The 24,164-nt window shown below is 38.2% G+C and overlaps 2 non-coding genes across 2 annotated transcripts; both read right to left on the reverse strand.

The window, feature by feature from the left end:
* Positions 1–4,992: 4,992 nt before the first annotated feature.
* On the reverse strand, positions 4,993–5,099 carry LOC112745233 (small nucleolar RNA R71). Its single transcript, XR_003173171.1, has one exon. It is a non-coding gene; the product is annotated as a small nucleolar RNA R71 (small nucleolar RNA).
* An 11,975-nt stretch (positions 5,100–17,074) lies between these two features.
* LOC112746715 (small nucleolar RNA R71) lies at positions 17,075–17,178 on the reverse strand. The gene has a single exon (XR_003174584.1). It is a non-coding gene; the product is annotated as a small nucleolar RNA R71 (small nucleolar RNA).
* Between the last annotated feature and the right edge of the window lie 6,986 nt (positions 17,179–24,164).

Here is a 24,164-nt window from a genome sequence, read left to right on the forward strand (position 1 = left end):
CTACCCTGCCAGAGAAGTTTTTTGCATTGCCACTGTCTCTAGGTAACTCACTGACCAAGAAATTTAGATTAGTTAAACCTTAAACCTTAGTTTATAAAATTTCAATTTGTTATGTATTAGAAAATATGCAATTAGAATGACGATTACTAAGTTATAAGTTGTTAATTTTAATTTTTTGTCTAAAACATAAGATCAATTACAAATTTTTCATGTTAAAATTTGATGAAAGTAAATATACATTTAGGATTATTAATTTTTTATTTTTACTTGCTTTATTAATTTTTCAGGTTAGATTTTTTAAGTTTTGATTATTAGTTTTTAGATTTTACTAAGTTCACTTCTATTTTAGGATTTTTTTTAAAGTCGTGTAGCTTTAATCGTAGGTTGTTTGTGTAGTTCTCAGGTTGATTTTCTATCTCTAAATATACTATGTTGTTTATGTTTTATATATGCTGGACTTACTTTCTCTAAGATAGAATTTCAGAACCGAGGCACCTTCTCGAAATCCTTGTTTGTTAGAAAACTGTGGAGTAATAAGGGGTTGCACACTAGAACGGTTAGGATTTGATATTTTATTGAGTGCCTGTTTGTTCTAATTTATGCCTGCAACTGTTTTCTCTATGCAAAATTGATAAATTTATTTGGTGGATGTGTCTGAATTAAGTAGAAGTTCGGTTGATTTTTTGTTTAAATTGTTTGAAATGATAATTGGATTTGGTGGGAGATTCTAATTATAGAAGAAACTCTGCTGAATTTTCTAAAAATTTTAATAAGTTGTATTATTGGTTGAATTCTACGTTGTTTGTGACAAAATGATTCCAAGTCATTGATGAGCGGATAATTTATACGCTTTTTGGCATTGTTTTTAGTATGTTTTTAGTAGGATCCAGTTACTTTTAGGGATGTTTTTATTAGTTTTTATGTTAAATTCACATTTCTGGACTTTACTATGAGTTTGTGTATTTTTTTGTGATTTCAGGTATTTTCTGGCTGAAATTGAGGGACTTGAGCAAAAATCAGATTCAGAGGTTGAAGAAGGACTGCTGATGCTGTTGGATTCTGACCTCCCTGCATTCAAAGTGGATTTTCTGGAGCTATAGAACTCAAAATGGAGCGCTTCCAATTGCGTTGAAAAGTAGACATCCAGGGCTTTCCAGAAATATATAATAATCCATACTTTGGCTGAGTTTAGATGACGCAAAAGAGCGTTGAACGCCAGTTCTACGCTGCAGTCTGGAGTTAAACGCCAGAAACATGTCACGAACCAGAGTTGAACGCCAGAAATACGTTATAAACTGGCGTTCAACTCCAAGAATGACCTCTCCACGTGTAAACTTCAAGCTCAGCCCAAGCACACACCAAGTGGGTCCCGAAAGTGGATTTATGCATCAATTACTTACTTCTGTAAACCCTAGTAACTAGTTTAGTATAAATAGGACTTTTTACTATTGTATTAGACATCTTGGGACGTCTAGTTCTTAGATCATGGGGGCTGGCCATTCGGCCATGCCTGAACCTTTCACTTATGTATTTTTCAACGGTAGAGTTTCTGCACTCCATAGATTAAGGTGTGGAACTTTGCTGTTCTTCAAGGATTAATGCAAAGTACTACTGTTTTTCTATTCAATTCAACTTATTCCGCTTCTAAGATATTCATTCGCACTTCAACATGAATGTGATGAACGTGACAATCATCATCATTCCCCCAGGAATGCGTGCCTGACAACCACTTCCGTTCCACCTTAGATTGGATGATTATCTCTTGGATCTCTTAATCAGAATCTTCGTGGTATAAGCTAGATTGATGGCAGCATTCATGAGAATTCGGAAAGTCTAAACCTTGTCTGTGGTATTCCGAGTAGGATTCTGGGATTGAATGACTGTGACGAACTTCAAACTCGCGAGTGCTGGGCATAGTGACAGATGCAAAAGGAGGGTGAATCCTATTCCAGTATGATCGAGAACCTCAGATGATTAGCCATGTCGTGACAGAGCATTTGGACTTTTTTCACAAGAGGATGGGATGTAGCCATTGACAATGGTGATGCCTCCAGATGATTAGCCATGCAGTGACAGCGCATCGGACCATTTTCACAGAGAGGATGAAAAGAAGCCATTGACAACGGTGATGCCCTTACATAAAGCCAGCCATGGAAAGGATTAAGACTGATTGGATGAAGACAGCAGGAAAGCAGAGATTCAGAAGAACAAAAGCATCTCTATACGCTTATATGAAATTCTCACCAATGAATTACATAAGTATTTCTATCTTTTCTATTTATTTATTATTATTCAAAAAATCCATAACCATTTGATATCCGCCTGACTGAGATTTACAAGGTGACCATAGCTTGCTTCAAGCCGACAATCTCCGTGGGATCGACCCTTACTCACGTAAGGTTTTATTACTTGGATGACCCAGTGCACTTGCTGGTTAGTTGTGCGAAGTTGTGAAGTTATGCTTGGACCATGGTATTGTGCACCAGTTTGTTGGCGCCATTACTAGGGAGAGAACGAACAACAAATTTTACAACCTTTGAGTAACAATTTCGCATATATCAAGTTTTTGGCGCCGTTGCCGGGGATTGTTCGAGTTTGGACAACTGACGGTTCATCGTGTTGCTCAGATTGGGTAATTTTCTTCTTATGTTATTTTCAAAAAGTTTTCAAAAAAAAAAAATTCAAAAATCTTTCAAAAATTTTCCCTTTGTTTTCAAAAATTATTTCAGAAATTTTAAGAATGAATTCTAGAGTTTCATGAAGCATGTTGAAGTCTGACTGGCTATAAAGCCATGTCTAAATTCATTTGGACTGGGGCTTCCAACCTAACATTATCAAGAGCAAGCTAGTTCTTGCTAATCCACCTGCTGCTGTTCCTGATCCACTTGATTTACATGCTAAAGCTTGACTGGCTATTAAGCCATGTCTAACCCTCAGATTGGAGCTTTAGACTAAGAGTGCAAGATTCCTGAAATTCATATTAAAAATTTTGGAATCCTTATTTTTCTTTTTCAAATAATTTTCTAAAAATAAAAAAAATCATAAAATCATAAAAATAAAAAATATTTTGTGTTTCTTGTTTGAGTCTTGAGTCAATTTTAAGTTTGGTGTCAATTGCATGTTTTAAAGTTTGCATAAAATTTTCGAAAAATTCATGCATTCATAGTGTTCTTCATGATCTTCAAGTTGTTCTTGGTAAGTCTTCTTGTTTGATCTTGATGTTTTCTTGTTTTGTGTGTTTTCTTGTTTTTCATGTGCATTTTTGCATTCATAGTCTCTGAACATGAAAGATTTCTAAGTTTGGTGTCTTGCATGTTTTCCTTGCATATAAAATTTTCAAAAATATGTTCTTGATGTTCATCATAATCTTCAAAGTGTTCTTGGTGTTCATCTTGACATTCATAGCATTCTTGCATGCATTCATTGTTTTGATCCATAACTTTCATGCATTGAGTCTTTTTCATGTTTTTCTCTTTCATTATTGAAAATTCAAAAATAAAAAAAAATATCTTCCTTTTTTTCACTCATAAATTTCAAAAATTTGGATTGACTTTTTCAAAAATTTTTAAAATTTAGTTGTTTCTTATGAGTCAAATCAAATTTTCAATTTAAAAATCTTATCTTTGTCAAAATCTTTTTCAAAAATCAAATCTTTTTCATTTTTTTATTTATTTTCGAAAATTATAAAAATATTTTTCAAAATTTTTTTTTATTTTATCTCATAATTTTCGAAAATATTATCAACAATTAATGTTTTGATTCAAAAATTTCAAGTTTGTTACTTACTTGTTAAGAAAGATTCAAACTTTAAGTTCTAGAATCATATCTTGTGAATCAAGTCATTAATTGTGATTTTAAAAATTAAATCTTTTTCAAAACTAATTTCAATCATATCTTTTCAAAAATATCTTTTTATCTTTTTTCAAAATCATATCTTTTTAATCATATCTTTTAAAACATATCTTTTTCAAAAAATTGATTTTAAAATATCTTTTCTAACTTCTTATCTTCTTATCTTTTCAAAATTGATTTTCAAATCTTTTTCAACTAACTAATTGACTTTTTGTTTGTTTCTTATCTTTTTTAAAACTACCTAACTAACTCTCTCTCTCTAATTTTTGAAAATATCTCCCTCTTTTTCAAAAATTCTTTTTAATTAACTAATTATTTCAAAATTCAATTTTAATTTATTTCTTCTTTTAATTTTCGAAAATCACTAACCATTTTTTAAAAATAATTTTCGAAAATTCTCTCTCTCTCATCTCCTTCTATTTATTTATTCATTTACTAACACTTCTCTACATCTCACATCTCTGTTATCCTCACCCTTGTGTTTGGATTCTCCTCCCTTCTCTTTCTTTACATTACATTCTTTTCTTCTTCTACTCACAACAAGGGAACCTCTATACTCTGGTAAAAAGGATCCCTATTATTATTTTCTGTTCCCTTCTTTGTCATATGAGCAGGAGCAAGGACAAGAACATTCTTGTTGAAGCAGATCCTGAACCTGAAAGGACTCTGAAAAGGAAACTAAGAGAAGCTAAAATACAACAATTCAGAGACAACCTTACAGGAATTTTCAAACAGGAAGAGGAGATGACAGCTGAAAATAATAATAATGCAAGGAGGATGCTTGGTGACTTTACTGCACCTAATTCCAATTTACATGGAAGAAGCATCTCCATCCCTACCATTGGAGCAAACAATTTTGAGCTTAAACCTCAACTAGTTTCTCTGATGCAACAAAACTGCAAGTTTCATGGACTTCCATCTGAAGATCCCTTTCAGTTCTTAACTGAATTCTCGCAGATCTGTGATACTGTTAATACTAATAGAGTAGATCCTGAAGTCTACAGGCTCATGCTTTTCCCTTTTGCTGTAAGAGACAGAGCTAGAGTGTGGTTGTACTCTCAACCCAAAGATAGCCTGAACTCTTGGGATAAGCTGGTCAAGGCTTTCTTAGCCAAGTTCTTTCCTCCTCAAAAGCTGAGTAAGCTTAGAGTGGATGTTCAAACCTCAGATAGAAGGAAGGTGAATCCCTCTATGAAGCTTGGGAGAGATACAAGGAACTGACCAAAAAGTGTCCTTCTGACATGCTTTCAGAATGGACCATCCTGGATATATTCTATGATGGTCTATCTGAATTAGCTAAAATTTCATTGGATACTTCTGCAGGTGGATCCATTCACCTAAAGAAAACGCCTGCAGAAGCTCAAGAACTTATTGACATAGTTGCTAATAACCAGTTCATGTACACTTCTGAGAGGAATCCTGTGAGTAATGGGACGCCTCAGAAAAAGGGAGTTCTTGAAATTGATACTCTAAATGCCATATTGGCTCAGAACAAAATATTGACTCAGCAAGTCAATATGATTTCTCAGAGTCTGAATGAAATGCAAGCTGCATCCAACAGTACTCAAGAGGCATCTTCTGAAGAAGAAGCTTATGATCTTGAGAACCCTGCAATAGCAGAGGTAAATTATATGGGTGAACCTTATGGGAACACCTATAATCCTTCATGGAGAAATCACCCAAATTTCTCATGGAAGGATCAACAAAAGCCTCAACAAGGCTTTAATAATGGTGGAAGAAACAGGTTTAGCAATAGCAAGCCTTTTCCATCATCCACTCAGCAACAGACAGAGAACTCTGAACAAAATACCTCTAATTTAGAAAACTTAGTCTCTGATCTATCCAAGACCACTGTAAGTTTCATGAATGAAACAAGGTCCTCAATTAGAAATTTGGAGGCACAAGTAGGCCAGTTGAGTAAAAGGATCACTGAAACCCCTTCTAGTACTCTCCCAAGCAATACAGAAGAAAATCCAAAAGGAGAGTGCAAGGCCATTGATATAACCATCATGGCCGAATCCAAGGAGAAAGGGGAGGACGTGAATCCCAAGGAGGAAGACCTCCTAGGACGTCCAATGATCAATAAGGAGTTCCCCTCTGAAGAACCAAAGGAATCTGAGACTCACCTAGAGACCATAGAGATTCCAATGAACCTCCTTATGCCCTTCATGAGCTCTGATGAGTATTCCTCTTCAGAAGAGAATGAGGATGTTACTGAAGAGCAAGTTGCCAAGTTCCTTGGTGCAATCATGAAGCTGAATGCCAATTTATTTGGTAAAGAGACTTGGGGAGATGAACCTCCCCTGTTCACCAATGAACTAAATGCATCGGATCAACTGAGATTGCCTCAGAAGAAACAGGATCCTGAAAAGTTCCTAATACCTTGTACCATAGGCACCATGACCTTTGAGAAGGCTCTATGTGACCTGGGATCAGGAATAAACCTCATGCCACTCTCTGTAATGGAGAAACTTGGAATCTTTGAGGTGCAAGCTGCTAAAATCTCATTAGAGATGGCAGACAACTCAAGAAAACAGGCTTATGGACAAGTAGAGGACATGTTAGTAAAGGTTGAAAGCCTTTACATCCCTGCTGATTTCATAATCCTAGATACTGGGAAGGATGAGGATGAATCCATCATCCTTGGAAGACCCTTCCTAGCCACAGCAAAAGCTGTGATTGATGTTAACAGAGGTGAACTAGTCCTTCAATTGAATGAGGACTCCCTTTAGTTTAAAACTCAAGGACATCCTTCTGTAAATATGGAAAAGAGGCACAGTAAGCTTCTCTCAAAACAGAGTCAACCAGAGCCCCCACAGTCAAACTCTAAGTTTGGTGTTGGGAGGCCACAACCAAACTCTAAGTTTGGTGTTGAACTCCCATATCCAAACTCTAAGTTTGGTGTTGGAGAGTCTCAACAATGCTCTGAACATCTGTGAGGCTCCATGAGAGCCCACTGTCAAGCTATTGACATTAAAGAAGCGCTTGTTGGGAGGCAACCCAATTTTTATTTAATTATATTTTTATTAGTTATATGTCTTCATATGTTCATGATCATGTAGAGTCACAAAAACAACTGAAAAAATTGAAGAAAAATAAAAAACAGCATTAAAAACAGCACACCCTGGAGGAGGAGTTCACTGGCGTTCAAACGCCAGTAAGGAGCATCTGGCTGGCGTTCAACGCCAGAACAGAGCATGGAGCTGGCGCTGAATGCCAGAAACAAGCATGAAGCTGGCGTTCAACGCCAGAAATATGCTGCATCTGGGCGTTGAACGCCCAGAACAAGCATCAGTTCGGCGTTTAAACGCTAGAATTGCATGCAAAGGCATTTTACATGCCTAATTGGTGCAGGGATGTAAATCCTTGACACCTCAAGATCTGTGAACCTCACAGGATCATCTCAGGATCTGTGGATCCCACAGGATCCCCACCTTCCCTCCTCATAATCCTAGTTTCTTCTACATATTCTTCTTCATCTATTCTTTCTTCTCCTGCTCGAGGGCGAGCAACATTCTAAGTTTGGTGTGGTAAAAGCATTGCTTATTTTGCTTTTCCATAACCATTGATGGCACCCAAGGCCAGAGAAACCTCAAAAAAAAAGAGAGAGAAGAGAAAAGGGAAGACAAAAGCTTCCACCTCCAAGTCATGGGAGATGGAGAGATTCATGTAAAGGATCTATAGCTCAGTGGTAGAACATTTGACTGCAAATCAAGAGATCCCTGTGATATCTCAGGGGATACATTTTCCCCCACACAATTATTGGGAGCAACTAAGGAGGAGCAACAAAGACAAGGAAGAGACATAGAAGAGCTCAAGGATATCATTGGTTTCTCAAGAAGAAAATGCCACCATCACTAAGGTGGACTCATTCCTTGTTCTTAAATTTTCTGTTTTTCGTTTTCTTATGTTAAATGTTTATCTATGTTTGTGTCTTTATTACATGATCATTAGTGTCTAAGTGTCTATGCCTTAAAGTAATGAATATGAATCCATCACCTCTCTTAAATGAAAAATATTTTTAATTCAAAAGAACAAGAAGTACATGAGTTTTGAATTTATCCTTGAACTTAGTTTAATTATATTGATGTGGTGACAATGCTTCTTGTTTTCTGAATGAATGCTTGAACAGTGCATATGTCTTTTGAAGTTGTTGTTTATGAATGTTAAATATGTTGGCTCTTGAAAGAATGATGACAAGGAGACATGTTATTTGATAATCTGAAAAATCATAAAAATGATTCTTGAAGCAAGAAAAAACAGTGAATACAAAAGCTTGCAGAAGAAAAAAAAATAGCGAAAAAAAATATATACAAAAGCAAGCAGAAAAAGCCAAAAGCTCTTAAAACCAAAAGGCAAGAGCAAAAAGCCAATAACCCTTAAAACCAAAAGGCAAGGGTAAATAAAATGGATCCCAAGGCTTTGAGCATCAGTGGATAGGAGGGCCTAAAGGAATAAAATCCTGGCCTAAGCGGCTAAACCAAGCTGTCCCTAACCATGTGCTTGTGGCGTGAAGGTGTCAAGTGAAAACTTGAGACTGAGCGGTTAAAGTCAAGGTCCAAAGCAAAAAAAGAGTGTGCTTAAGAACCCTGGACACCTCTAATTGGGGACTTTAGCAAAGCTGAGTCACAATCTGAAAAGGTTCACCCAATTATGTGTCTGTGGCATTTATGTATCCGGTGGTAATACTGGAAAACAAAGTGCTTAGGGCCACGGCCAAGACTCATAAAGTAGCTGTGTTCAAGAATCAACATACTGAACTAGGAGAATCAATAACACTATCTGAACTCTGAGTTCCTATAGATGCTAATCATTCTGAACTTCAATGGATAAAGTGAGATGCCAAAACTATTCAAGAGGCAAAAAGCTACAAGTCCCGCTCATCTGATTGGAGCTATGTTTCATTGATATTTTGGAATTTATAGTATATTCTCTTCTTTTTATCCTATTTGATTTTCAGTTGCTTGGGGACAAGTAACAATTTAAGTTTGGTGTTGTGATGAGCGGATAATTTATACGCTTTTTGGCATTGTTTTTAGTATGTTTTTAGTAGGATCCAGTTACTTTTAGGGATGTTTTTATTAGTTTTTATGTTAAATTTACATTTCTGGACTTTACTATGAGTTTGTGTGTTTTTCTGTGATTTCAGGTATTTTCTGGCTGAAATTGAGGGACTTGAGCAAAAATCAGATTCAGAGGTTGAAGAAGGACTGCTGATGCTGTTGGATTCTGACCTCCCTGCACTCAAAGTGAATTTTCTGGAGCTACAAAACTTAAAATGGCGCGCTTCTAATTGCGTTGGAAAGTAGACATCCAGGGCTTTCCAGAAATATATAATAGTCCATACTTTGGTCGAGTTTAGATGACGCAAAAGGGCGTTGAACGCCAGTTTTACGCTGCAGTCTGGAGTTAAACGCCAGAAACACGTCACGAACCAGAGTTTAACGCCAGAAATATGTTACAAACTGGCGTTCAACTCCAAGAATGACCTCTCCACGTGTAAATATCAAGCTCAGCCCAAGCACACACCAAGTGAGCCCCGAAAGTGGATTTATGCATCAATTACTTACTTCTGTAAACCCCATGATCTAAGAACTAGACGTCCCAAGATGTCTAATACAATAGTAAAAAGTCCTATTTATACTAAACTAGTTACTAGGGTTTACATAAGTAAGTAATTGATGCATAAATCCACTTTCGGGGCCCACTTGGTGTGTGCTTGGGATGAGCTTGAAGTTTACACGTGGAGAGGTCATTCTTGGAGTTGAACACCAGTTTGTAACGTATTTCTGACGTTCAACTCTGGTTCATGACGTGTTTCTAGCGTTTAACTCCAGACTGCAGCGTAGAACTGGCGTTCAACACCCTTTTGCGACATCTAAACTCGACCAAAGTATGAACTTTTATATATTTCTGGAAAGCCCTGGATGTCTACTTTCCAACGCAATTGGAAGTGCGCCATTTTGAGTTCTGTAGCTCTAGAAAATCTACTTTGAGTGCAGGGAGGTCAGAATCCAACAACATCAACAGTCCTTCTTCAACCTCTGAATCTGATTTTTGCTCAAGTCCCTCAATTTCAGCCAGAAAATACCTAAAATCACAGAAAAATACACAAACTCATAGTAAAGTCCAGAAATGTGAATTTAACATAAAAACTAATAAAAACATCCCTAAAAGTAACTGGATCCTACTAAAAACATACTAAAAACAATGCCAAAAAGCGTATAAATTATCCGCTCATCAGTCTTCGTCTGTGGATCTATGATAGGGATAATGGTGGATCGGGGGTGTTTAACCTGAGTTCTTTGAGGGGGTTGAAGAGTTTGACGAACCGGACTTTTTGCTAGTAAAGAATTTTATAAAAATAATCGCGTTGTAAGTATAGTTTCTAAACCAGCAGAGAATCCTTTCGTACAAAAGTTTGGTTATCACAAGTAACAAAATCCAATAAAATTTATAACCAAAATATTTGAACCTCGGGTCGTCTCTCAGGGAATTGCAGGGTAGTATGATTTATTATTGGTTATGGAAAAGTATCGTTGGGTTTTTGTAATAGGGAACAAGTAATTTAAATGGCAAGAAAAAAAATAAATTAATAATTAGAAAAACTCTTGGCAAGGTATGAGAACTGGAAATTCCATCCTAGTTTTCCTTATCAGGTGTGATGAGAATTGTTATTGCTCCCACTTAGTTAACCCTTACTAAATAAAAGAAAGTCAAGTGGACTAATCAATTTGATTCCTCAAGTCCTAGTCTATTCCTGTGGAAAGACTAGCTTTAGAGGGATCTAAATCAATCAGCAATTTCCAATTTTCAATCAATAGCTGAGTTTGACAGCTCAAGTGTCACCAATTACTCAACCAAAGTCAAAAGGGAAAAAATCTAAATTATTTATATCATAAATGGAAGAAAACAATCTTAAATCTAAAATATCTCAATTTATATTAAATGGAAAATCAAATTAAACATTGGAATTCATAAACCAAATTGGCAACATCAAGTAATCAACTAAAGTAATAGAATGAATAAAGGTAGAAGAGAAACTAAAGTAAAGGAACATTGAACCTGGATTGAAGAAATAACCATACTCTAAGAGAAATCCTAATTCTAAAACCTAAGAGAGAGGAGAGAGCCTCTCTCCCTCTAAAACTACATCTAAAACCTAAAATTGTGTATTTTAAATGTTCGTTGAATGAATGATTTGATTCCCTCATTCTCCAGCCTCTATTATGTTTTTCTGGGCTTGGATTTGGGCCGAAAAAGGGTCCAAAAATCGCTGGGGGCATTTTTTGCAATTTCCTGCACATGGCGTCCGTCACGCGTGTGCGTCATTGGAGATTTTCCTTGCCACGCATATGTGTCAGTCACGCGTACGCGTCATTTGTGCTCTGTGCCAGGCACGCGTCTGCATCATCCATGCGTGCGCGTCGCTTGCGTTTTTGCTCTAGGCAGGCATCCGCGTCGTCCATGCGTGCGCGTCGCTGCCATTTTCTTCAAAACTCCATTTTGTGCGTTCCTTCCATTTTTGCATGTTTCCTTTCTGTCCTCTAAGCAGGCCCTATGAAGCCTGAAAATACTTAACACACAGATCATGGCATCGAATGCTAATAAAGGATAATTAAAATTAAAATTTTTAAGGCATAGGAAACATGTTTTCACATATATCATAGAATAAGGAAGGAATTGTAAAACCATGCAATTCTTATGAATAAGTGGGTGAAGAATTGATAAAAAATACTCAATTGAGCACAAGATAAATCATAAAATAGTGGTTTATCAACCTCCCCACACTTAAACAATAGTATGTCCTCATGCTAATTTTAAGAGAAAATGAAAAAGAGTGAAAGTAGAATGGTGAAATCTTATGCAATGCAATCTATTCTAAATGCAAGCTACCAAAATGCATCATGCAATTCTAATTATTATCCACCTATATATATAGAGCTTACATGTGGTTAAATTGAGTTAAATTCTTCAAGGAAACATATATGCACAGCCAAGGCTAAATTATGTTAAAACACATTCACAATTGAGTTGAGTTAATCAAAAGATTTCACAAACTTGCAAGATAATCAATAATTAAATATGGATATATGGAAATGAGCCATTGAACCCTCACTGGATTTGTGTATACACTCTAGTCACTCAGTGTTTGGGGTTAATCACTTTATTCTTCTCTAGTCATGCTTTCTAAAACTTTGTTCTTCATCAAACCAATCTACAAATATTCAATGTACACATGCAAATATCATGAGGTCTTTTTCAAGGTTGTAATGGGGATAAGGTAAAGGTGGGGCATATATATAAGGCTAAGTGAGCTATAAATTGAATCCTTGATTAGTCTAAGATCTCACTTAGTATATACATACTCTGTACAATTTTAAAATTATGCCTAGCTTCCCATAATTTTCCCACTTTCTTGTCACATACTCATGCATCAAAATTTTTGTAATTTTATCCTATGTGCATTGATCTTTTTACTAAACTTATTATTGGGGTAATTTTGTCCCCTTATTTATTTATTTACTTAAAAGATTTTTTTTTAAAAAAGAAAACATAACATTATCAATGCACATGGATTCTTTTAATTATTTAAGTTTCACACGAGCATGCTCCCAAATTCTGATTATTTTATCCATTTAATCCTTTCCTATCAACCCATGTTCCCACATTTTCCCACACTTAATTGTTACACAGTCTCTATCTTTAGCTAACCAAAGATTCAATTTGGGATAATTGATTTGTTTTTCTGCTTAAGGCTAGTGATGTGGTTATAGAATAGAAGAGGATTAAAAGGCTCAAGGAGGCTAACAAGGGTGACATAAAAGGATAGTCTTATTTTGGAAAAAGTGAGCAAAGAACAAGTGATGGCCTCAATCATATGCAAGAATGTAAATACATTGAATATTGGACATATAGAATGAAACAAAGTAAAGTCTGCAATTATAGTGAAGAAGGGAAAAACACACAGGAATGAAAACTATGGTTAAATAATGTAACCATGCAATTAGGCTCAAAAACTCACGGGTTGTGTGTTCTTTGGCTCAAAAACCATATATCAGTTATGTATATCATGCAAGTAGGAATTAAGAGTTTCCATTCAACTCAATGTGAATCTTTGAGTGGCTCGTATAAAAATAAGTATTTTCTTTGAAAAATGTTGTCAATTTACCAACATTTATTGTTATATATATATAAAGTGGGTGGATTGTTGTGATTCTGAAAGCCTAAAATTTCTAGTTTACTCTTTTATTTTCAATTAAACCAAATTATTATATGCTAAAAGGGTAAACTAAACTAAATAATCCATATCTTCTATATCACAACTAATAAGCTAAAAGTGAAAATTAAGCTAAATATCTAAGAAGGGTGTGAAGAAGTGTCATCTCCGGAAGGGTGCTCTGCTGGTGTCTTTATGGTGGCTTGAGGGGCTGCAGTCTGTGTGAGTGTCTGGGGATCTGCCTGCTGAAGCGGAGGCTCTGTCTGTAAAGGGACCTGTGGATCGGCTGGCTGTATCTGCTGGGGCTCCTCATGATGTGGCGCAGCCTGCTCGGGTCCTGCCTACGCAGCCTTGGTGCACGAAATTGTGATCTCAGGCAACGGCGCCAAAAACTCTGTACGCACGTCTTAATAAATTGTTTTTCATTCACAACTTCGATACAACTAACCAGCAAGTGCACTGGGTCATCCAAGTAATAAACCTTACGTGAGTAAGGGTCGATCCTACGAAGATTGTCGGCTTGAAGCAAGCTATGGTCACCTTGTAAATCTCAATCAGGCGGATATAAAATAGTTATGGAGTTTTCGAAAATAAATAATAAATAGACAGAAAATAAAGATAGAAACACTTATGTATATCATTGGTGAGAATTTACAAGTGTAAGGACATCACCATTGTCAATGGCTACTTTTCATCCTCTCTGGAAAATGGTCCGATGCGCTGTCACTGCATGGCTAATCGTCTGGAGGCATCACCGTGGTCAATGGCTGCATCCTATCCTCTTGTGAAAATGGTCCAAATGCTCTATCACAGCTGATGCCAGGGCATCTTGGCCAGTTTCACTGACCTTTTCTTTACTGTTTTTAGGTTAGTTTCATGCATTTCTTTAGGAAATAAGCTAGTTTTGGGTAAATATTCACTTATGCCTTGACTCAAGCATACATTGTGCATTTTACATAATTTCATGAGGATTTTGCATAAGTTTAGTGACAAATATTATGTTGCATTACTCATGACTTGGACTAGAGCTTTGATGCACTTTGTTGCTTGATTTCAGGACCAAAAAGAAGCAAGAAAAGGGGAGGTAACTTGCAAGATTAATGAGAAAAGTGATTGCCAATAACACTCTCAAAAAGCCATCAATGCCCATGTTAGAGAGTCACGTTAACCAAGTTAACGTGAACTCTAACGTGGAGAAGAGAAGTTGAGCCAACGTTAGTGACACTCAACATTGTCATTAACGTTGGCAATTACTCATAAGTGGCCACGTTAAAAGCCACGTTAACCTAGTTAACGTGGCCTCTAACGTTAAGGAGGGAAGAGAAGCCAACGTTAGTGACACTCAACATTATCACTAACGTTGGCCTATGGTGCAAAGTACCACGTTAACTCCCACGTTAACTTGGTTAACGTGGGAACTAACGTAGAGGATGAAGAGTTGTCGACAACGTTAGTGACACTCAACATTGTCACTAACGTTGAAGCAACCACACAACCCCCAAGAGTCACGTTAACTTCCACGTTAACTTGGTTAACGTGGAAGCTAACGATGAGAAATGAAGGATGAGCCAACGTTAGTGACACTTAACATTGTCACTAACGTTGGGATGGCTAAAAGATGGCCACGTTAGAAGCCACGTTAACCTAGTTAACGTGGACTCCAACGTGAGACCTAGGGGCACATTGGAACGTTAGTGACAATGTTGAATGTCACTAACGTTCTCGAAGGATGGCAAAGGCCACGTTAGAAGCCACGTTAACCTAGTTAACGTGAGCTTTAACGTGAAGCAAGAAGGGGGACACTGGAATGTTAGTGACAATGTTGAGTGTCACTAACGTTCTCGAAGGTTGACAAGGCAACGTTAAAAGCCACGTTAACCTAGTTAACGTGAGGCAAAGGGGTGCATTGGAACGTTAGTGACAATGTTAAGTGTCACTAACGTTCCCGAACTTAGACTTTCACTAAATGATTAACACTCCTTACGCCCTGAGCTGAAGTCTCTGCCCACTTCGCACTTTCTCTCTGCAAGTAAAGCCAAGCCCAAATAAAGAAAGGAACTGCTTCAAACTCAAGATCCAAAGGCCCAAGACTTGAAGAGTAAACTAGAAGCTGAGAAGAGTAGTATATATAGGAGTAGCTTTGAATTGTAAAGAAGTTCTGGAAGCTGGGGGAAAAAGGAGAACTACTCTCTGTATTTTACTTTCTTTGCAAATTTCTAGTTTTATGATGTATTCTCCATCTTTGTTTTCATTTTCAAGAGCTATGAACAACTAAACCCCTTTTATTGGGTTAGGGAGCTCTGTTGTAATTTGATGGATCAATACTAATCTTCATTATTCTTCTTCTATCTTTCCTCTTGATTTTACTTGAAAGCTTTCGATCTTCATCCAATTGAGTAGTTATCTTGGAAGAGAAGCTATTCAAACTTGGATCTCTTTTGAACCTTGGAAGAGGAATGAAGAGATCAAGCTAGAAATGCTTTCTCATGCTGGACCAAATTGGGTTTGGATGGGTATGTGACTATAACCCTCTCAATACTTGGTTTGGGAAATGCATGTGGTATAATCAGTGACCATACTTCATCTCTTCTCATGAGCAATTGACCAAGGAATTGGCTATTGATCAAGATTTGAGAGATTGAATTGCAAGAAATTGCAATTCAATCACTTAAGATTGCCAAGGAGATCAATGAGTGCATTGATTGAGGAAGAGATGAAAATGAACTTGATCCAGAGAATTGCAACATCTCATAAGCCCAATGAACTCCCCATCTCTGATCTTACCCATTCTCTTTAATTTCTGCCATTTACTTTTATGAGCAAATCCCCCATTCCCATTTACAATTCTGCAATTTATTTTCAGTTATTTACTTCCAGTCCTTTAATTCTAGCATTTACTTTTCTGTTATTTTACATTCCTGCCATTTTATTTTATGCAACTCTTAACCCAATTTCTAGATTAGCTCAACTAGAACATTCTTCTAATTAAAGTTGCTTGATCAATCAATCCCTGTGGGATTCGACCTCACTCTATTGTGAGTTTTTACTTGACGATAACTTCGGTACACTTGCCGAAGGGAGATTTGTTGAGAGACAAGTTTCCCCCGCATCAAGTTTATGGCGCCGTTGCCGGGGATTAATTGTGCATCAACAATGATTAGATTGGAAGATCACTAGATTGAGCATTTTATTTTGTGAATTTCATTTTCTGTTTGAGTGATTTACTTTTTGTTTTAGTTAAACTTCTTCCCTTCTCCCTCTACTCTTTTATTTTTCTTTGTTATTTTCAATTCTGTTTGCTAACCCACTAACTGTTTGATATATTGCATCACCCACAACTAACAGCAATTCTGACACAAATACTGTTTGCACCTAATTTCTCTGCTTGTACTTGTTAGTTGTATGACAGGGAGAAGAAGTGGGGCTTCAACTTCCTTTGATTCTGAACCGGAGAGAACCTTCCTTAGACTAAGGAGGGAGGCAAAAGAAAAACGAGTAGTTGGTGCTGAAGAAGAGGAGGAACAGTTTGAGGAATACTTTGAACCAAACATAGAAGAAAACATGGAAAATCATCATGAAGAAGAGACTCACAACCATGGCAAAGGAGGTGGAGCAAATCATGCTGGGGAGGATAGAAGAGTTTTGGGCTCTTACATTAATCCAAACCCAGGCAACTGTGGAAGTAGCATCCAAAAGCCAACAATCCATGCCAACAACTTTGAACTTAAACCACAGCTCATCACCCTTGTTCAGAACAACTGTTCGTTTGGAGGAGGTGTTCAAGAAGACCCCAATCAACATTTGACCACCTTCATGAGAATATGTGACACAGTGAAATCTAATGGTGTTCATCCTGACGCCTATAGACTGCTCTTATTTCCCTTCTCACTCAGAGACAAGGCAGCCAAGTGGCTGAAATCCTTCCCAAGGGAGAGCTTGACAACTTGGGAGGATGTGGTGAACAAATTCTTAGCAAGATTCTACCCTCCTCAACGAATCAATAGGCTGAGAGCTGAGGTTCAAACCTTCAAGCAACAAGATGGTGAGACTCTGTATGAAGCATGGAAGAGGTTCAAAGACTTAACAAGGAGGTGTCCACCTGACATGTTCAACGAATGGGTCCAGCTGCACATTTTCTATGAAGGGCTCTCTTATGAGTCAAAGAAGGCAGTAGACCATTCATCTGGAGGATCCTTGAACAAGAAGAAGACCATTGAGGAAGCCATAGATGTTATTGAAACAGTAGCAGAAAATGACTACTTCTATGCTTCCGAAAGAGGGAACACAAGAGGAGTGATGGAGCTAAACAATATAGATGCTCTGTTGGCCCAAAACAAGCTCATTACCCAGCAGCTGGCTGACCTCACCAAGAAGATGGAGAGGAACCAAGTAGCAGCAATCTCCACTTCATCAACAACACAAGAAGGAGTGAACGAAGAAGCAGAGGGGAGTCAGGAGCAAGCCAACTACATTGGGAATTCACCAAGGAAAAACTATGATCCATACTCTAAGACTTACAACCCTGGATGGAGAAACCACCCAAACTTTGGGTGGGAAAGTGAGCAAGATCAAAACCAAGACCAGAGACGTTACAACTCCAACAACAATGCAGCGCACCAACAATTCACCCAGAGGACATCTCAACACCCCCACAACAACACTTCTCCACATACTTATCAAAACCAAAATAGCACATCTGCTCCGAACCACTCATCAATTGATGACAAGCTCTCTAAGATTGAAACCTTCATTGAAGGAATATGCAGAGACATTCAAGACAGTAAAGCATTCAGAGAGGAAGTGCAGTCAAACATGCAGAATCAAAATGCTGCCATCACAAAACTGGAAACACAAATCAGCTATCTGTTTAAGCAACTTCCTAACCACAATTTTTGCTATGATGCCCATTCAAGCAAAAGGGAGGAGTGTCAAGCTATTACACTTAGGAGTGGAAAGGAACTGAAGGAACATCCCCAAAAACCACAAGAAGAAGGCTCAAATGAAAAGGGAGAAGAGCAAGATGGAATGCAAGCCCCCACGCCAAGTCTGCAGAAAGAAAAGAAGATACCCCAACTAAACATCTCAAGAGCTCCATACCCCCAGCTATTGAAGAAAAAGGAAGATGACAACCAATTCTTGAGATTTTTGGAAATCTTCAAGAAACTACAAATCAACATACCATTTGCCGAAGCCATAGAACAAATGCCACTTTATGCCAAGTTTTTGAAGGAGCTAATGACTAAGAAGAGAAGTTGGAAGAACAATGAAACTGTGATACTAACTGAAGAGTGCAGTGCTATCATTCAGCATAAACTACCTCAGAAACTGAAGGATCCTGGGAGTTTTCAGATCCCTTGTATTATAGGAGAAATCACAGTAGAAAAAGCTCTTTGTGACTTAGGGGCCAGCATCAATTTGATGTCAGTAGCTATGATGAGAAAGATGAAAATTGAGGAGGCTAAACCAACAAAAATGGCTCTACAACTGGCAGACCGGTCGTTCAAATTCCCTCACGGGATAGTCGAGGATTTGCTAGTAAAAGTAGGAGATTTCATATTCCCAGCAGATTTTATGGTGCTGGACATGCAGGAAGATGCCAAGACCTCCATCATCTTGGGAAGGCCATTCTTGGCCACTGCTGGGGCTGTCATTGATGTTCAGAAGGGTGACCTCACCCTGAGATTACACAATGAAAAGATGACATTCAATGTGTTCAAGGCCATGAGTTACCCACCGGAACAATTGGGGGAATGCATGAGGTTAGATGCACTTGAGGATGAAGTGCAGGAGAATTTTGAAGAAGATGAACCTGAAGAAAACGAGAGATTGGTGGAGGAAGAAGCTGAATTAAGTGAAAAGGCAGTTACAGCAGAAATACATATACCAGATGCACCAAAGGAAGGGAACGAAAAATCAGAAGCACCCAAACCTGAACTCAAAGTATTGCCACCCACTCTCAAATATGCATATCTAGGAGAAAATGAAAACCACCCAGTGATCATAAATTCATCCCTCAGTCAAGATCAAGAAGACGAGCTACTCAAGGTGCTGCGGGAGCATAAGGATGCCATTGGATGGACCCTTGCTGACTTGAAGGGAATCAATTCAGCCATATGCATGCATAAAATACTATTGGAAGATGACGCCAAGCCATCCATTCAATCCCAAAGAAGGCTGAACCCAATCATGAAGGAAGTGGTACAGAAAGAGGTTATGAAGCTTTGGCAAGGAGGAGTCATATACCCAATTTCGGACAGCCCTTGGGTTAGCCCCATACATGTTGTACCAAAGAAGGGAGGGATCACTGTGGTTACCAATGAGAAGAACGAGCTCATACCTACAAGGACCGTCACAGGATGGCGGATGTGCATAGACTACAGGAAACTCAATGAGGCTACACGAAAGGACCATTTTCCCCTTCCATTCATGGATCAGATGTTGGAAAGACTTGCAGGGCACGCTTATTATTGTTTTCTCGACGGTTATTCAGGATACAACCAAATAGTGGTTGATCCAAGAGACCAAGAGAAAACCTCATTTACCTGTCTGTATGGAGTGTTTGCCTATAGGCGCATGCCATTTGGGTTATGTAATGGCCCTGCAACTTTCCAACGCTGTATGCTTTCTATCTTTTCAGATATGATAGAAAAATTCATTGAAGTTTTTATGGATGATTTCTTGGTATTCGGAGATTCTTTTCCTAGTTGCCTACATCACCTCGCCTTGGTATTAAAAAGGTGTCAAGAGACCAATTTGGTCTTGAACTGGGAAAAATGCCACTTCATGGTGACAGGGGGGATAGTCCTTGGTCACAAGGTCTCTCACCAAGGCATTGAGGTTGATAGAGCTAAAGTAGAACTTATTGAAAAATTACCCCCACCCAGTGATGTCAAGGCAATTAGAAGTTTTTTAGGGCATGCTGGTTTTTACAGAAGATTTATTAAAGATTTTTCAAAGATAGCCAAGCCCTTAAACAATCTTCTTGTATCTGATACACCATTCATCTTTGATGAAACATGCATACTAGCATTTGCACATTTGAAAATGTGGTTATCCTCTGCTCCTATCATTTCCCCACCTAATTGGAACCTACCATTTGAATTGATGTGCGATGCATCTGATTTTGCAGTTGGGGCAGTGTTAGGACAAAGGAAAGATAACCTAGTTCGTGTGATATACTATGCTAGCAAAGTCCTTAATGAAACTCAAAGAAATTATACCACTACTGAAAAAGAGTTGCTAGCAATAGTTTTTGCATTTGACAAATTTAGATCATACCTCATTGGTGCTAAAGTGATCGTTTTTACAGATCACACAGCACTTAAATATTTGTTTGCCAAGCAAGAATCAAAGCCAAGACTAATAAGGTGGATCTTACTGTTGCAGGAATTCGATATTAAAATCAGAGACAAGAAGGGAGTGGAGAACAAGGTGGCAGATCACTTATCTAGAATCCCTCATGATCAAGGTGGAAAAAATGATACAAATGTGAACGAGCTCTTCCCTGATGAGCAGTTGATGATAGTTCATAAAGCACCATGGTTCGCAGATATTGCAAATTTCAAGGCAACTGGGACATTACCCCCAGGGATCAATAAACATCAAAAGATGAAGCTCATGAATGATGCAAAATACTTTGTTTGGGACGAGCCATATCTCTTCAAGAAATGTTCAGATGGAATTCTTAGAAGATGTGTTTCGAAAGAGAAAGGGAGAGAAGTCCTGTGGAACTACCATGGTTCATGCTATGGCAGGCACTTTGGAGGGGACAGAACTGCAGCAAAGGTGTTACAAAGCGGATTCTTTTGGCCCACTCTTTTCAAGGATGCCAAGGAACTAGTAAAAAGCTGCAATGAATGCCAAAGATCTAGAAACCTGCCCAAAAGAAATGCCATGCCACAAAATTTCATCTTGGAACTTGAACTGTTTGATGTGTGGGGAATTGATTTCATGGGACCATTCCCAACCTCATATGCAAACAATTACATCCTGGTAGCAGTAGATTATGTTTCCAAGTGAGTAGAGGCTATTGCAACCCCAACTAATGATAACAAGGTAGTCATGAACTTCCTCAGGAAGAATATCTTTAGCCGGTTTGGAGTCCCAAGAGCCCTCATCAGTGATGGAGGGAGCCACTTTTGTAACAAACCACTAGAAGCTCTCCTCTTACGATATGGGGTAAAACACAAAGTAGCCACACCTTACCATCCTCAAACAAGTGGGCAAACTGAGATATCCAACAGAGAGCTGAAGAGGATCCTGGAAAAGACTGTGGGCGCATCTAGAAAGGATTGGTCGAAGAAGTTGGATGATGCTCTGTGGGCATACAGAACAGCATTCAAAACTTCACTTGGAATGTCTCCATATCAATTAGTCTATGGGAAGGCTTGTCATTTACCACTGGAGCTGGAACACAAAGCTCTTTGGGCTATCAAGATACTAAATTTTGACAGGAATGCTGCTGGTGCAAAAAGAATCTTGCAGCTGCAAGAGATGGAGGAATTCAGGTCACAAGCCTATGAAAACACTAAGATGTATAAAGAGAAGGCAAAGAGAAAACATGACATGCATTTGGCACCCAGGAGTTTCGAAAAAGGGCAGCAAGTACTCCTTTACAATTCTAAATTAAGGTTGTTCCCAGGAAAACTCAAGTCAAGGTGGTCCAGACCTTTCTTGGTTACAAAAGTATCACCATATGGCCACATCGAAATCGGATGAAGGTTCAGAGAGGACTTTTACAGTGAATGGACAAAGACTCAAGCATTATCTGGGCAACATGGGGGAAGACCCCAGAGTAAAGTACCATCTCAAGTAATTAAGGACTCGTCGAGCTAGCGACGATAAAAGAGCGCTCTGTTGGGAGGCAACCCAACCTCAGGTAGTTTCACTTTCATCTTTATTTCAATAAAAGTCACAAGTTGTTTCTCCTGTATTGTAAGGAGCTAAGTTTGGTGTTCCACACCAGAACAATCCAAGAGTGATAGTGTAATTCTAAGTTTGGTGTTCCACTAAAGGACATTGGTTAGAATTACACTCCACTCCCAAAAAACATTGCTAGCTCCATCCAATCAAGAGAAATCACTTAGATGTAGTTAGACTATAGGTGATCATTGCTTTGTTGATAACAAGATATGAGGGTCTCTGCATATATGCAATGTTGTGTACTGGGCAAAGAACTAAGTTTGGTGTTCACACACCAAATTGAGTTCAAGAGGCACAAGCATACATGTAAGCTAACTATGTCTCAAGTGCTTTGGGAACAAGCAACTTCCAGTAACCTTGTAGGAATCTTATAAGGAAATGGTGCACCTTCACCCAAAGAAGCGAGGTAGCAAAAACTAGGATGATGACAAAGAGAGAGAGGGACCAGAGATCATCACCCGAAGGTTGTATTGTTACCTAATTCCATTGTACTTAGAATTGTTGAAAGTTGGAGGTCCGAATGCACTTTTGATTTGCAGTTACTCGTAGTTGAACCCTTTTTAAATTCTGTCTTTTAAGTTTTGCATCTGAATAGGTCCATGATTTCTGGTTTAAATGTCACTGCACCATCACTTAACCTACTTGTAAGCTTGTCCCTTTTAAATCAAATAAAAAGAGAATGATTATGTTTGTAAAAGACCATAGTGGAGTTTATATTGTGGAAGTGCATTCATGAATCTTTGGGGTAGTCATAAGTTAGCTAAGTTGGTTCAACCACAAGGCTAGGAGGACAACTATCTATCCTGAATACTTTGCTTTGGATACACTCATGAGACTAAGTTAATAACAAGATCCTAAGAAGAGAAAAGGGAAATAACTATGGAAGTGAAAAACAAAAGAAAAAGAGTAAGCAATAAGGCTAGGCATCAATGGTTTTAAGCTTGAGGCAAGTGTCTATGGTGCTCCTGTGTGAGGGATCTACTTGGATGAATAAGCTCTTAGGGGTGCCTTATCACTTGGTAACTTGGGTTAACTAACTCGGGATTATCAGCTGAAAGTCCACTATCAAGAGTAACCTTCACTACAGAACACTTAGTAACCCAAAGAGGTGCTGGACACCAAGGTCTCAAGAAAAGAAAATAAATAAACTAAATGCCTGTAGTGTGTATGTATGGGGGATAGGCTTGAGGGAGTAAGTCCTTAGGGGTGTCTCAACACCTAGCACCTTGAACCAACTGGTTCGGGAGTGTTGGCTGAAAGCTTATCTTAAAGAGTTGCCCCCTTACAGAGCACTTAGCCTAAATAACACAAACAACCCTTGTAATAACAATAAAAGGATCAATGAATAAAAGTCTCATGGGATATGAACAAAGTGGGTGTTTTAGGACAGAATAAAGGTCTGAAAGCCAGTAATGGAATGAACCTAAGTTGCTATGCATGAAACCACCATAAAATCAATAATATGACTTCCACAAGGATGACTCATTCCTCTGGATATTCCATTCATCATTCTCTTGTTCCAGTACTTGCTTAGGGACAAGCAAGCTTTAAGTTTGGTGTTGTGATGCCAGGGCATCTTGGCCAGTTTTACTGACCTTTTCTTTACTGTTTTTAGGTTAGTTTCATGCATTTCTTTAGGAAATAAGCTAGTTTTGGGTAAATATTCACTTATGCCTTGACTCAAGCATACATTGTGCATTTTACATAATTTCATGAGGATTTTGCATAAGTTTAGTGACAAATATTATGTTGCATTACTCATGACTTGGACTAGAGCTTTGATGCACTTTGTTGCTTGATTTCAGGACCAAAAAGAAGCAAGAAAAGGGGAGGTAACTTGCAACATTAATGAGAAAAGTGATTGCCAATAACACTCTCAAAAAGCCATCAATGCCCACGTTAGAGAGTCACGTTAACCAAGTTAACGTGAACTCTAACGTGGAGAAGAGAAGTTGAGCCAACGTTAGTGACACTCAACATTGTCACTAACGTTGGCCTATGGTGCAAAGTACCACGTTAACTCCCACGTTAACTTGGTTAACGTGGGAACTAACGTAGAGGATGAAGAGTTGTCGACAACGTTAGTGACACTCAACATTGTCACTAACGTTGAAGCAACCACACAACCCCCAAGAGTCACGTTAACTTGGTTAACGTGGAAGCTAACAAT

Source organism: Arachis hypogaea, chromosome 14 (assembly GCF_003086295.3).
Source record: "Arachis hypogaea cultivar Tifrunner chromosome 14, arahy.Tifrunner.gnm2.J5K5, whole genome shotgun sequence".
In the NCBI taxonomy this organism is placed as follows: domain Eukaryota; kingdom Viridiplantae; phylum Streptophyta; class Magnoliopsida; order Fabales; family Fabaceae; genus Arachis; species Arachis hypogaea.